Here is a 16810-nt window from a genome sequence, read left to right as displayed (position 1 = left end):
AGATATACTAACTATGGATGGCATTAATTTGGCCTCCAGTGAGACTGTAAGGAATCTTGGTGTTATATTTGATCAGGATTTATCCTTTAATGCCCACATAAAATCAATTTCAAGGACCGCCTACTTCCATCTACGTAACATTGCAAAAATCAGGCATATCTTGCCTCAAAACGATGCAGAGAAACTAGTCCATGCATTTGTTACTTCTAGGCTGGATTATTGTAACTCTCTATTATCAGGGAGTACCAAGAAGTCAATCAAGTCGCTTCAGCTGATTCAAAATGCTGCGGCTCGTGTACTAACCAGAGTTAGGAAAAGGGACCACATTACTCCTGTTCTGGCTGCCTTACACTGGCTCCCTATAGAACACAGGATAGAATTTAAATTCTTCTTCTCGCCTACAAAGCCCTTAATGGGCAGGCGCCATCTTACCTTAAAGAACTCATTATACCCTACTGGCCTACTAGGGCATTGCGTTCCAAGAATGCAGGGTTGTTGGTTGTTCCTCGAGTCTCTAAAAGTACAATGGGAGCCAGAGCCTTTTCTTATCAAGCTCCACATTTGTGGAATCAGCTTCCAGTTTGTGTTCGGGCGGCAGACACCCTATCCGTTTTTAAGAGTGTGCTTAAGACCTTCCTTTTTGATAAAGCTTATAGTTAGGGCTGATTAGATTCAGCCCCTAGTTTTGCTGATATAGGCTTAGTTTGTCGGGGGACATCTTACTTCTTCCTTCTCTCTGTCTATACCCGTGTACACTCATGTTCCATTAACCCAGCTTCCCCACATGTCTTTCTTTTTGGTGTCTATATACGCTGGGATCCGGAGTCATGGATGATCCTGCGGTCCTGTGTCCTGGATCACGAGCGCTGGATCTTGAGTCGTGGCTGTGGTCCTGGATCATCGGTCCTGGATGGATATCCTCGTGGATTCATCTTCCTATTATACACACATGCATTTCCAAACATTTGGACTACCTATGTTGCAAATGTATTATCTTTTCAATTTACACACGGCATCTATTGCACGTCTGTCCGTCCTGGGAGAGGGATCCCTCCTCTGCTGCTCTCCCTGAGGTTTCTCCCATTTTCCCCTTTAAACTGGGTTTTCTTTGGAAGTTTTTCCTTGTACGATGTGAGGGTCTAAGGACAGAGGGTGTCGTATTGTCATTCTGATATTCTGTACACACTGTGAAGACCACTGAGACAAATGTAACATTTGTGATATTGGGCTATATAAATAAACATTGATTGATTGATTGATTGGGTTCGGTCTGAAGGGGAGGGGCTTAGCTTGACCCTGGTGGTGGTGAATGGGTAGTTGGGGTCGGTCTGAAGAGGAGGGGCTTAGCTTGACCCTGGTGGTGGTGAAGGGATAGTTGGGGTCGGTCTGAAGGGGAGGGGCTTAGCTTGACCCTGGTGGTGGTGAATGGATGGTTGGGTTCGGTCTGAAGGGGAGGGGCTTAGCTTGATCCTGGTGGTGGAGAATGGATAGTTGGGTTCGGTCTGAAGGGGAGGGGCTTAGCTTGACCCTGGTGGTGGTGAATGGATGGTTGGGTTCGGTCTGAAGGGGAGTGGCTTAGCTTGACCCTGGTGGTGGTGAATGGATAGTTGGGTTCGGTCTGAAGGGGAGGGGCTTAGCTTGACCCTGGTGGTGGTGAATGGATGGTTGGGTTCGGTCTGAAGGGGAGGGGCTTAGCTTGACCCTGGTGGTGGTGAATGGATAGTTGGGTTCGGTCTGAAGGGGAGGGGCTTAGCTTTACCCTGGTGGTGGTGAATGGATGGTTGGGTTTGGTCTGAAGGGGAGGGGCTTAGCTTGACCCTGGATTCAGAGGGACAGGAGGTGCAGAGGGGTTGCGTCGAGTCACCTGAAATGACAGCTGTCAGAGGGGGGATCAGATTTAAAAGGTTTAGCGGAGCGCTATGATAGGCTTGTGAGAATAGAGCAAAGTGATAGAGCAAAGTGATCTCTATTGAGAGGAGAGAGAGTAGTAACATAGAACTAGTAAATGAATGAGAAAAGACGGTCTTCCTGGTTGAACTTGCGAAATAAAATAAAATAAACACAGACATCGAAGTGAGTACTATATTATATATACATTGGTTTTGTTGTTAATACTTAGTAAACTCAGTTCAATTAAATGGGGTCAAAGCAAAAAAAACACTCAAAACTACAAAAAATAAATGTATAAAATAAATAAATAAAGATAATTAATAGTAATACAAAATATATATAAATAAAAAATGAATGAATATATGTTCAATAAATGAAAAATAAAGTAATAATAATTAATTATAATAAAATATATATCAAAAAAGTAATAATAATTAAATAATATCGCAAAAATAAATAAAATAAAAATCATAATAAATCATAAGTAAATAATATACAAAAAAAGTTGTATTAAAAAGAAATAATAATAAAAATATAATAAATTAATTAATAGACATATACAGTATGTAAACATAATAGTATAATAGGATAATTTAGAAGATACGTTTGAAATGTTTTGGCATTTCATTCGATTAAACAAAAATATCTGAAAAACAGAAAACAGAAGAAGCTCTGCTGAATTCTTGTCTCGTAAACAGATGACTCAGTCGGACCACTTCCTGTTTCACCCACCGGCTGTTTACATGATACTGATGATGAGGAGCTTTAATCTCCCAGAGACAAAGAGGAAGGTCAGGGGATTTTCCACTGAGTTTAAAAACACAAATTAAAGAGAGAGAAATCGTCCTGTTCTGAGATGTTTCAGTGTCATGTTTTCACACTGAAAGAGGCCCTATCTCCTAACGTCTGGAGCTCAACGTGTGAACAGGACGTTTTCTCTCTCTTTGATTGGTGGTTTTTAAACTCAGTGGAAAATCCCCTGCCTCTTTGTCTCTGGAAGATTAAAGCTCCTCCTCCTCCTCCTCCTCCTCCTCCTCCTCCTCCTCATCATCATCATCATCATCATCATCATCATCATCATCATCATCATCTAAACAGCCAGTGGGTGAAACAGGGAGTGGTAACAATTATTTAGTTTCTCAAAATGTTAACTTTTTCTGAAAAAATTAAAATGCAGATATTTTTCCAAACAGCTCCTCCCAAAATGTGGAATTTTTCTGTACTTTTTTATAAAATCTCAAAATTCTGATATTCCATATAATTTGTCTTTTTTCCCAACATAATTGTTTTTCTATTTAGGTTTTCTCTCTCCTGTAGTGTGTTACATTACATGTTAGACGCTTTTATCCAAAGCGACTTACAGCCCCACAGGAGCAATTTGGGGTGAAGTGTCTTGCCCAGGGACACAACGACATGCTGACTGCAGTGGGACTCGAACTTCCCTGATTCAAAGTCCAGCAGACTACCCACTGAGCCACAGCCTCCACGGTCTGCAGAGGCTAAAATCCCTGTGTTCATCCAGAGGGAGTTTCTCTCTGCACATCTTAGAATAAACTCAGCATTAAACAGGTGCATACATCTGCATAAATGTCTCAATGAGATTTAATGCGTATTTATTAACAGACTAACATTTTAAATGTCAACATAAACACATTTAAATTACTCTAAAATAATACGAATACAAGTCTTGGAATAAACTCGGCATGTATGGATGAATAAATGAATATAAAAGTCGAGTGACACGCAAACAGAAATAACTTCTAGCCATAGTTTCACAGCACTGACATAAAGGGGGTTTTATGGCCTTTTCTTGGACTCATATACAACAAAATATTGTTTATTTAATCGTCAGAGTAAAAACAGATATGGGGCGAAGCCTGCGAGCTAGTTCAGGCAGTCAACTCGAGCACTTATGCTGCATTCATACATAACGCCCCGTGCCACCAGTGGCGCGGATTTAGGATTGTAGGAGATCCGGGGCTTAGCCACCATTTTGAAGTTGTTGAGCGGGGGGGGGGGGGGGGGGGGGGGGTTGAACTGTGGACTCGCCGGAGCCTACTGTCCCGCAGCTGCTGCCTCTCTGTTGGACTCCGGTACTGCACATTACTCACGAGACGTTTCTCAGTGAAACATTCGGGGCTTTTCAGAAAAGATCCGGGGCTTGAGCCCAAGTAGCCCCCCCCCTAGCGCCGCCACTGCTTGCCACTCTACAACTAACCAAACACAGTCTCCTTAATAAGCCGCTCTATTTAACCTGCCAGATCTCTCTCTATGCATTGCTTGCTGCTTGCTGCCTCACCACCACCCCAGCTTCCACCTGCAGGCTCGGGGGTTAGTTATTGAATCATCACTCATCGTGCTATGTATATCTGTGGAGTGATGAGGCCCGAGCCTAGACGCCAAACTCAACTATGCTGCTTCTAATAAACATGTTAAAGAACACGTGAGTTGTCTGACTGAACTAAATTATTATAAATATGAAGTGCAAAATGCGTGTGTGTGTATTCACCTTTTAGAGACAGAATGAGTTAAATCACGAACTGTTACTGACATTAAAGGGTGTTTTTCTGCAGATGTTTCAATATAGAAATTCCCCAAAAAGTTATGAACATTTCAAAAGTTACATTTCTTTAAGAAAATGTCTGACTTTTTTCTCCTATTCCGTCGATTTCCCCCAAAAATTCAGACTTTTTGGGAAACCTCCACATTCAGACCATGACAGCTTCCAAAGGGGAATCACCAGTCTAAATACCATGTGTGTATTTAAAGTGGAGTGTGGCGCCCTCTGCAGGCCCAATGCAGAGCCTGCAAGTGCTAAAGGAAAAAGTGGCATCAGTAAAGTCATCCTTAGACTCATAACACGCCTGTAGTCAAATTAAATACAAAATGAATGAAATACACAGTTCTGTACTTAATGAGTATTTCTATAAACTTTATTTACCATTTTATGTTTCATAATACTTCTACTCCACTACATCTTTGATTTGATTATTGATATGAGTCCTGGTCGAATGCACTTATTGTAAGTCGCTTTGGATAAAAGCGTCAGCTAAATGTAATGTAATGTAATTATTAGTCTTTTAACTCCACTATAGAGTAAAACAACGTGTTGCTTTTTACAAATAAAAAACATGATATGCTGATGCAGTAGCGCACTAAAACAAAGCAAATCAAATTGACAAACATTAAAGGTTAAGCCATGTCTTTTGTGATGAAGAAAACTAAATAATGGTGTAAATTATTACAATAATAAAGAGCTATAAATATGAGATGTCTCGTTTTTTGTATGGGTTTCTTTAAGTTTTCACTGGAGTTCTCTCAATCACTTCTTCTTCTCTGGTTATTTAATGGCACATACGGGAGAATTAACTATAACTAATGAACTCATATCTAGAAACAGGAGTAGTAAAACCAGCATTCTCTTTTGTCCTTTTTCTGGCAATGGGTAATGTACTTTTCCAACCTGCCATCAATATGCCCCTACACTGTTAGCGCTTTATACCCCGTCCACACGGAGACGAAACGGGTTGCATCCACGACAGTTCTCTATCGTATAGAGCAGGGATCACCAACTACATTTGTCCAAGGGCCAACATGTATCCAATAGACACTATCGCGGGCCAGTGCTTTTTATATAGCCCACAATGCTAGTGGAGCACGCTCAGGTACTGCGGACCTTTAATTTATTATCTGAAACGATGTAATAACTTTTAAAACTTGTTCCAGTCACTTGCCCCATGCCTTCAGCAGCAGCAGGCCGTTCACTTTGATTGGATCGTTATGAAATGTCATCATTTCGACAATAAAGAAATGCTACATAAACGTTATCGTGCACATTTTATCTAACCATCTCCGTTTCTAACTTTCAATATATTTTAAAAGAGATCTCTCTCTCTCACTGCGTGCGGGGGCGGGGCCTCACAGACACGCTGCACCTCTCTCTCGCTGAGTGCGGGGGCGGGGCCTCACAGACACGCTCCATCTCTCTCTCGCTCACAGACATGCTAGGCTTGTTTGAGACAAGCAAGACCTGCGCAGACCTGCGCAGTTGCGATCAACGTCTTGCTAGTGCGTTGCATGATGGTTAGTCATTTTGTCCGACTTGCTCTGGAGGCTCGCCCACATGAGACTTTGAAATCTCGCGGGACAAAGACGCCCGCAGCCTTGAGAGCGAGGCGAGGCGAGTTGGCGCAGTTGCTCTCCACGAGCTGCGGAAGCGAAATGCTTGATGGGAAACGGCTCGCTGGTATCTCGAGCTGAGCGCTCATTGGTGGGTTTTACCACGTGCTGCTGATGAAGCTCTCCCATTGGCTGGCAACAGTTTGTTGTTGTTTTGTGTCAGTTTTACGTCGCCACATCCATTCCCATTTTTCATCATTGTTCCACAATGTTTATCATCATGAAATTGATATCTATATATTTTATACTATACTGCTTACCGTTTTCATACTTTATATATCTTAGCATATTCATACACACTGTTCATACTGCTCTCAGGCTGATATCTAGTGTATTAATACACACTGTTCATACTGCTCACAGGCTGATATCTAGTGTATTAATACACACTGTTCATACTGCTCTCAGGCTGATATCTAGTGTATTAATACACACTGTTCATACTGCTCTCAGGCTGATATCTAGTGTATTCATACACACTGTTCATACTGCTCACAGGCTGATATCTGTGTATTCATACACACTGTTCATACTGCTCTCAGGCTGATATCTAGTGTATGCATACCCCACTGTTCATACTGCTCTCAGGCTGATATCTAGTGTATTAATACACACTGTTCATACTGCTCTCAGGCTGATATCTAGTGTATTAATACACACTGTTCATACTGCTCACAGGCTGATATCTAGTGTATGCATACCCCACTGTTCATACTGCTCTCAGGCTGATATCTAGTGTATTAATACACACTGTTCATACTGCTCTCAGGCTGATATCTAGTGTATTAATACACACTGTTCATACTGCTCACAGGCTGATATCTAGTGTATTAATACACACTGTTCATACTGCTCTCAGGCTGATATCTAGTGTATTCATACCCCTCACTGTTTATTCATCATTCAATTCATTCTATATGTTGTTCTGTAGATTGTGTACATTACTTTCCACTTCACTGCTTGTTGCACCTGGTTAGAAGCTAAACTGCATTTCGTTGTCTCAGTACCTGTAATCTGTGCAATAACAATAAAGTTTAATCTAATCTTGAGCAGGAACAAATGTATTTACTTAGTACATATCTGACATTAACGATTAAACACATTTGTGCATTCTTTATAAATGCAAACCGAGTCAAGCCGACTCCGGAGGTGGCGGTATGCACCTTAAAGTTGTTTGCAATCCGCCAAAAAACCGAGAGAAGAAGAAGAAGAAGAAGAAGAAGAAGAAGAAGAAGAAGAAGAAGAAGAAGAAGTCTCCGAGCTGTCCGACTTCAGGCGAGCTTTTTGAGACCTCCCCCGGCTACTCTCGTCTACTTTCGAGGTGAGCCGCAATGTGTCTCAAACAAGCCTGCTGCATCTCTCTCTCGCTCACAGACACGCTGCATCTCTCTCTCGCTCACAGACACGCTGCATCTCTCTCTCGCTCACAGACACGCTGCATCTCTCTCTCGCTCACAGACACGCTGCATCTCTCTCTCGCTCACAGACACGCTGCAGTGCTGTGCAGTGTGCACACAGTTCTGCCGGTAATGAATATTACATTTTGTGAGGAAACTTTTCCACCAATAATTCCAATAAGTATTCCAAAATGTATTCACTTCAGGTTTACGAAAGTAACTGTAATCAGATTACTCGTTTTTCAAATGTAACGCGAGCTGAACACAGTTAGCTTACTTGACTTTTATATTCTGCGTAACGCCGTTACATGTATTCCGTTACAACCAGTCTATGGTTACAACCAGAGCCATTTAATAGAAGAGTTACGACATCTCCGTTCACTCCAATGGACCACTTTTTTACAGCAATGGCGGATCGTGGAGCCTCTCAATCGTTCCCCGGAAGTTAGCGCCAAGGCTGGCAGAGCTGTGGAGTTGCTGCATAATACACCGTTCGTGACGGACTTTTAAAGGTAAGAAGAAGTTTAAAGATGTATATTGCGGATATTATCAGTACATCTGATTCAAATGAACATGTGTATTAAAGGATGTCAGTGGATTATCCCTAAATTAGTAGATTTAGGGAACGTTTACAGATAACAGATTAAGCTAGCATACCGAAGCAAGTTAGCAACACACGTTGAACAGCCTTTTAATTGTAAAGTCCGTTCTCTTAATGTCATTTCGTCCAACATGTTGAATTAGAGAAGAGGGGCTTCTGAACGGGATTGTATGCGGGGGTGGAGGGAGTTAAATATTAGATACATATAACTGGTGCGTGTAAGAGTGAGTGTTTTTAGCAGAGCCATATTGTGTCCTTGTGATTCTGTTGATTATTACCTGTCTGTATAATGTTGCAGCTCAGCTGATTCTGGATTGATGGCAAAGGGAGAGGGACTTAAGTGAGAGTGAAAACACAAGGTAAGTTTAATACTACTGTTTTATATAAGTAAACACGTTATCTCCCCAAGGCAATAGGTGTGCTATATAGGTGTGTATAACCCTTTCTCCTGTCTGCTGCTCCCTCTCTCAGCACAAGAACCAGAGGGGGGTTCAATGGAGCCTGAATACCTGCACTGAGACCCTCACCCTGCACCCTGAGTCTCAACTCTGTGTTTTTCAAGCCTTTCCCTGTTTTTTTGTATTAAACAAAACATTAAGCTTTCCCAATGGTGTGGTTTTCGTTTTGTGAAAAAGTGCAAATGCAGTGTTTGTATATAAATACATCACATATTGTGTTGCTGTTGGTCGTGAAATTGCTCCTGCTGACTTGAGCCAGCCATTTTTTCATCCGCTCTGTGTCAGTGGGGAAGCCGTACATTCGTACTCCTTTCTCTGAGCGATTGGAGCATCCCCAGGCAGCACAGCAAACCATGGTGGCGACTAGGAGGCAGCACAGCAAACCATGGTGGAGACTAGGAGGCAGCACAGCAAACCATGGTGGCTACTAGGAGGCAGCACAGCAAACCATGGTGGCGACTAGGAGGCAGCACAGCAAACCATGGTGGCTACTAGGAGGCAGCACAGCAAACCAGGACAACACGGAGGAAAAGGCACCGACAAACTGCATGATATGCTCTTCAATGTTTATTGAATTCCATGTATTTGCAATGGATGTTCCTAAAGCAACACATTTAACATCATCATCATCATCATCATCATCATCATCATCATCATCATCATCATCATCATCATCATCATCATCATCATCATATCCTGTCCTTTCTGAAAGCCATAAAGACGACATTAGTCATTTAGATAACTTGTGTCCTCAATTACCAGGGGATTACTGAAACTACCATGAATTTAAGAAAATGGTAGAAATGAATCCAATCTGAATTTTAAAGCATTACTTTAGATCCCCTCCCTCTAAATATATCAATAAACATTATAAAGTGATGCTCCTGACTACCATAGCAGTTTAAGAAGATAATATTGGTTTGAAAGAATTCAAAGCTATAAATAAACAGCAACAGGCTCTTTAACAAGGCACTGTTAGTAACATGTAAACTAGCTGTTCTCACTAATCCTAATATTATCACTTAATATTAGCAAATTCGATTTTATTTTTTAAAACATATTGATGTAAATACATACACATATCGATTTGTTGTATAAATATTGCAAATCAAAACCTTTATTCACTAATAATTACCACACATCGTAGTTCTATCTCCTGTTATCAATGCATTCACATTGCCCGCCATGAACTTCCGGGGAACGATCCCTCGTCTCCATGAACCACGTGACGATAACCGTTTTTGGACTTCCGGTGTCGTAACTCTTCTATTATATAGCTCTGGTTACAACCCAACCCTGCTTCTCGGCTGCTGTCCCGCAGCTCCTGCCTCTCTGTTGGACTCCGTCGCAGCGGGGCTACTGCTGCGGAGCGCACAAAGCAGACTCTTCACAATGAAGGGTCACTTCTTCTTGAAGGCAGGGAAGGTTTCGCAGTACGCGGTCTACTGTCCCGCAGCTGCTGCCTCTCTGTTGGACTCCGGTACTGCACCTTACTCACGAGACGTTGTAAACAAAAAAAATGGGTGGGAGGCGAACGCAGTAACCACTCAGCTAACGCCACAGTCACCCCCGTCGTGCGGGCCGGATGAGAATGTCTGGCGGGCCGGATGTGGCCCGCGGGCCGCCAGTTGGTGGTCACTGGTATAGACGGTTCGTCCACACGAGGCCGACATGGAAACGTGGGTAACGATAACAGCTCCCAAGGTGGGTAGATCTGTGGACGAAACGGCTCCGGGTGTACGCCCTATACGACTATTTCCTGATAACGATGAAGCCATAGCCCCAAGCAACAAGTGGACCTGGAGGACTACATGAACTACATGTTGCTAAATCCACCGCGGAGAATAACCCGAAGGGCAACCAGGCAACCATGGCAACCATGCTCAGGGGGTCTTCTTCGCTGCTTTTGGTGTATTTTGTGGCGGAAGTACAGCGCCACTTACAGGCCCGGCATATGTACTACAGCGTCTCCAGCGGGTCGAGCGGTCTCGTGTGGACAGACACATTTCTTGAGCCGATTCCGTGTGGACGGCAGACTTTCTTTAAAACCCTGTGAAGCCTGACACATCAAATAATAGTCAGAAAATTCGAAATATTTGGTAATTATTTACATATATGATTTTTTTTTCTTCTCCTATTTGATACGTCAGGCCTTTATGGCAATTTATTGAACACAACAATGTCTGTGATCAATGCCGTCCTTTCTCACATCAGCAGGCACACTGGAGGGTTGCCTTTTACGGGGGGGGGGGGGGTATTGAGTCCGGTTCTGGAGAGGATAGTGGTCTGCCACGCTTGATGTTGCCCTTTCCTGCACGTGTAAGGGAAGTGCCAACAGAAGCCTGAAACCTTCGCAAGGCCATGGGTTTTATCCTGGGCTCAAGTCTCTTCTGGTCTCTTCTGTAGAGGTTCCATGCATTGATGACTGCCACTGTGACAGCGTGCCACCAAATGTACCTGTACCGTCTTCAGGATTTGAAGCTGAATTTGTAGAGTGCAGACAGCATATCAAGGAGGTCAACACCTCCCATGAACTTGTTGTATGCTTCAACAATGGCTGGTCTGGGAACCAGAATGTGTGTCTTGGCTTTTCGATCCCACCTTTTCACACTTCCAGCTGGTTGGATGCCAACAGAAGAGGAGAGTAGGTTCACAGCCTAACGATGATGATGTGTTCCTGGTTTACTCTGAAGTCCATTGACCCTCTTTTTCATCCATCATGTTGCAGGCTTTGACCCTGTTCATCCGGACAGGGCCTATGTAGTGGATTCCTCTCTCTCAGGTGGTCGACCAGTGGAACTGATGTGAGATAGTTGTCAAGACTTTGTGATTTCTTCCTGCTGGAAGGGTTGACGTCATTTTCAGGACAACCTCTCCGGTAACACCAACATCAGATCTCTCCTTGTCCGGATTTTCTGGACCTTGACAAACATCAAAGTCATAAGCCACTTTGTCCAGCACGCCCCCACATCTTGAACCCCCATTTGGGGAAGATGAGACTTTCCCTTGAACGGCACCATCATTTCACTGCATGACATCCTTCAGGAGGCATGCGTAGGAATTGGTGATGTTGCTCAGTGGAGCGGACTCTGGCACAGACTGAGCCATTCAGTTTGAAGTTTAGTTAGGGTAAAACCGATGGACTGTCCACTCCAAGTAGGGAATGAGTCCTTACCCCAAGTGAAGGAGTTCAAGTATCTCGGGGTCTTGTTCTCGAGTGAGGGAACAATGGAGCGTGAGATGGGCCGGAGAATCGGAGCAGCGGGAGCGGTATTGCAGTCGCTTTACCGCACCGTGTGACGAAAAGGGAGCTGAGCCGGAAGGCAAAGCTCTCTGTCTACCGGGCCATTTTCGTTCCTACCCTCACCTATGGTCATGAAGGATGGGTCATGACCGAAAGAACGAGATCGCGGATACAAGCGGCCGAGATGGGTTTTCTCCGCAGGGTGGCTGGTGTCTCCCTTAGGGATAAGGTGAGAAGTTCGGTCATCAGGGAGGGACTCGGAGTTGAGCCGCTCCTCCTTCGCGTCGAAAGGAGCCAGTTGAGGTGGTTCGGGCACCTAGTAAGGATGCCACCTGGGCGCCTCCCTAGGGAGGTGTTCCAGGCACGTCCAGCTGGGAGGAGACCGAGGGGTAGACCTAGGACCAGGTGGAGGGATTATATCTCTTCGCTGGCCTGGGAGCGCCTTGGGACCCCCCAGTCAGAGCTGGATGATGTCGCCAGGGAAAAGGAAGTTTGGGGCTCTCTGCTGGAGCTGATACCCCCGAGACCCGACCACGGATAAGCGGGAGAAGATGGATGGATGGATAGTTAGGGTTTGTTCTTTTAAGTGTGTCAGTATCGCCCCTTGTGTTTAACAATAAAGTCAATTCAACTTTATATGCGTGTCCGACATCCATCGCTGCTGCACACAACTCAGGGTAACGTGAACATGTCCCATTGAGCTCCATTCATTTTGTCTATGGGACAAACGAATGGAGAATCTTGAAAGTTGAATTCTGAGAAATGCCCAAGTTGCCCAAACAAACAACTTTTACTTTGATAACCCTATAGAACATGTTACTGTATAAAAGTTCACTGTACTCAACATTTCTATGTCAACCTTTTGGCAATTAGACTACATTTCGCAATTTCGCACCCCTAAATCTCAATGGAATTCCTCAAAACTTTGCAAAAGTAATTTTTATGTTAATTGGAACATAATGCAATGCCAGCCAAATTAATATTTTGAAATTAAAACGTCCCATTCAAATGTGATGCACCCAGTGTCCAGTCACACCCGTCTTCTGAGGCGTCCTCAACACATTCATCAAACTCAACAGCTGGAGGATCATATTGTACATTTCTCCACCTGTATTCTTTCCTTTTCCCTTTGCCTCGTGCTGACTACTTTGTTGTTGTTGTTGTTGTTGTTGTTGTTGTTGGGCTCTACTTCTTTCCTCAACTCTGTGCCCATCTGGTCAACACTTTCCTCCTCTTCACTATCACTATCGGAGCTTCCCTCAGTAAGCTTGGCGTTAAGAGTCCAGTCCTCATCTTCTCCTAACTGCTCCATGTCACTTGAACTGCCATCCATAATCAGTAGAGTATTTCTTTGCCATCTAAAAGTAAATGCAAACACAAATTAGGACATCTCTTTTTAACCGCGAGAGCCAATGGAATCAAGGGGAAGTTCCACATATACACACGTTACCAAATAAGGAGTGAGAGTGACGCGTAGCCAAAACCGGAAGCTGCTTACACACAACAAGTGCCAGACACTGACAGACACATTGGATTAACCTATGGATTAACTTTCAGCCGCGTTTTTAAGCGACTTTTGATCAGAATAACAGCTAAGGTGGGACGATGTTCCGTTTTTGCTCCGTAATTCTACGTGTTGTGATGTCCCCGATTGAGGGGGCTCTCGGCTTTACAGGTTAATTCAATAATCTAAACGGTGTTTTTGGCATTCTGGTAATGCAGATTGCATCATGAAATGTACTACAACGTCACATGTTTTCCAACGTCACGTTTTCCGGAGAAATGTACTCAAAAACCTGCTGCATACTATTTGATACATAGGCTACATTTTCAACACGATTTCTCAATGAAATAAGTAGGGCTGTACCCGAATATTCGACTATTCGTTCGTTGGCCAACTATTCGGGTTTCAATTTCATTATTCGGATATTCGTTTTTTTTCCAAATATTTTTTATTTTCCTAAATGTATGCTATCAATAAAGGCGAATTGCCATATTCTTATACTATATTTATACTTTTGAATTGCTCTGTTAAAATGCGGAAATATATACAATATCAGCCTGTGCTCCTGACATCGCGTTCACTCACAGTCACGAACGCAAACGGCACGCTTCACCTCGCTTCACCTCGTTTCACACACATGAACACAAAATGCCGAAGACTTCAGCTGTGTGGGACCATTTTAAATTGGACGACGTTAAGAAGAAGGCAGTGTGCCAAATATGCGATGAGAAACTGGCCTACCACGGTGGCACAACTACTCTGAAAAGTCACCGGATGCTGTAAATACTAGCCTAGCTTAGCTTAGCTGTTGTCAAGCTGCCATGATGAAGCTGCTTTATCCGCCGTTTAAACAGTAACGTTACGCATGATAAAATCGTGCACTTACTTTGCTTGGGAAATAGTTGCAAGCAAGCAACCGAATTGTTTTTTTATATTAGTTTTTCAATTTTATCCGAATAGTGAAAATAATAGGAGCAATGTGGGAACATCTGGGGCTAAGGCAATTATTGGCATACAGTTCGTTCATTTATTTTTCGTTCTTCATTTATTTAAATACTGTTTACTGTATCGGTAACAAGTATTACGCTGTTAGGCCTACTGTTACGGCTATGTTATTAAAAGTATTGTTGTTAACAAAAATATGTGTTTTGTATCTTCAGGTTGTAAAACGTTATAGACGGAATTTGGAACCAGATTTGGTCGCCGGGCGCTGCACTGCGGCTCGGTTAAATGCAGAGGACACATTTAGTTTTAATGTATGCGAGTACTGAGACAATAAATAAATATAAATCGTAATAGTATGCTCTTTCTGCGCTTCTGCTTAACAGCATGTTCCCAGGTGTCTCGGAGCGTGTTAAGAATTTTTTTTGAAAAAAAATTGTTTTATTAAAAAACAAAAAAAAGATCTCTCCGCACCGAATATTCGAATATTCGCTGTTGATTACTACCGAATATCCGGAGCCCGAAAAATGGTATTCGGGACAGCCCTAGAAATAAGTGACAAAATATAAACTGATTATAAGTTGCTTCAATACAGTAAATATTCATAGTGAAATATCAGTAACAATATAAAAGTCATTCTTACCGTAATGTATTCAATATTGGCAAAGATGAACCGTTACATGACGGTAGCCATTTTGGATTTGGTCATTAAAAGGAGAAGGTCCTCGCTGCGGAACGCGGAATGGGGCGGCGTCGGATAAAAGGCGGGGTTGGATGTCCGACCCCGCCCAGAGAAGAGTTCACTCGCAATGGACCAGTTTTTTACAGCAATGGCGGATCGCGGAGCCTCTCAATAGTTCCCCGGAAGTTAGCTTGCTAACTTCCGGGGAACTATTGAGAGGATCTGCGGCTAGCAGCGCAGTAGAGTTGTAGCATAATAGACTGTTCGCGATGGACTTTTAAAGATAAGAAGACGTTTAAAGATTTATATTGCGGATATTATCAGAACATCTGAATCAAATTAACTACATGTGTGTATTAAAGGATGTTAGTGGATTATCCCTTCAATCAGTATATTTAACGTTTACAGATTAGATTAGGCTAGAATGCCGGATAAAGTTAGCAACACACGTTAACCACGAACATCCTATTAATCCGTTCTCCTCACGTTATTCCTCCAACGTTGTGGAATTAGAGAAAAGGGGCTTCTTAACGTGCTTTCATCCGGGTGGAGGGAGTTACATATGAGTTAAATATAACATTGGGGCGTGTGATTGGAGTGGGTGGAGGTGGTGAAATGAGGAGATCCATTTTGGAGTTCAAGCTAGTATAATATAGTTAACTTACACAATAATAAGGAAGAGAGCTATTTTTTGATACATCGCTATCGATATGGATTTAGAGTGGACATTTGAGACTTCCAACCAGCAAACAAAAACGTAATTTATGGGTGAGTGTTTTTAGCAGAGCCATATTGTGTCTTTGTGATTCTGTTGATTTGTACCTGTCTGTGTTATGGTGCAGCTCAGCTGATGTTGGATTGGTGGCAAAGGGAGAGGGACTTAAGTGAGAGTGAAAACACAAGGTACGTTTAAAATAGGTCGGCAATGTCCCATCCTCTAGGTTGCTAGATGTATCTAACCCTTTCTCCTGTCTCGTTTTGTGAAAAATATGATTACCTCACATATTGTTGCTGTTACAGTGCATTGCATTTAGCTGACGCTTTCATCCAAAGCGACTTACAATAAGTGCGTTCGACCAACAAGACACAACCTTGAAAAAAACAGAATCATAAAGTACATCAGGCTTCATAGAGCCAAACATTTCAAGTGCTACTCAACTGGCTTTAGAGGAGCCAGCCCTTTGTTAGTATATAAGTGCTTTGTTAGTAGTTCTATCCTCGAGGTGGAGTCGAAGGAGATGAGTTTCAGTCTGGAAGGTGTGTGAGCTTTCTGCTGTCCTGATGTCAGTGGGAGCTCGTTCCACCATCTTGGAGCCAGGACAGCAAACCCACGTGTTTCTGCTGATGGAACTTGGGTCCCCCTCGCAGCGAGGGTGCAGCGAGTCGTCTGGCTGATGCAGAGCGGAGTGCACGTGCTGGGGTGCACGGTTTAACCATGTCCTGGATGGAGGAAGGGCCAGATCCATTCGCAGCATGGTACGCAAGCACCAGGGTCTGGAAGTGGATTCTAGCAGTTACCGGAAGCCAGCGGAGGGAGTTGTCTTTTGTGATAGTTAAATTGCTCCTGCTGACTTGAGCCAGCCATTCTTTCCTCCTCTCTGTGTCAGTGGGGAAACCTTACACTCCTTTCTCTGAGCGCTTGGAGCATCCCCAGGCAGCACAGCATTTATGTTCAGGTTCAAATTTGAGTCGGACTTTAATGTTTTTTGAGCAGTGCATTGATAAAGAAAAGCTTAAGGGTCATGCCTGCTTTGAAGAGCGCGGTTGAATGTTTGCATCAGCAAAGCCTTTCACTGTTGTGTAGATTTTTTTTTATATACTTGTTTTTTTTAAATATATTTACTATGATTTGCTTTTTCGGTTCTATTATCTTAATGATTGTTCTGTTATATGATAAATGTTGTAAATAATAA

Source organism: Pseudochaenichthys georgianus, unplaced genomic scaffold (genome assembly GCF_902827115.2).
Source record: "Pseudochaenichthys georgianus unplaced genomic scaffold, fPseGeo1.2 scaffold_405_arrow_ctg1, whole genome shotgun sequence".
Lineage (NCBI taxonomy): Eukaryota > Metazoa > Chordata > Actinopteri > Perciformes > Channichthyidae > Pseudochaenichthys > Pseudochaenichthys georgianus.
This window is presented reverse-complemented; position numbering follows the sequence as displayed.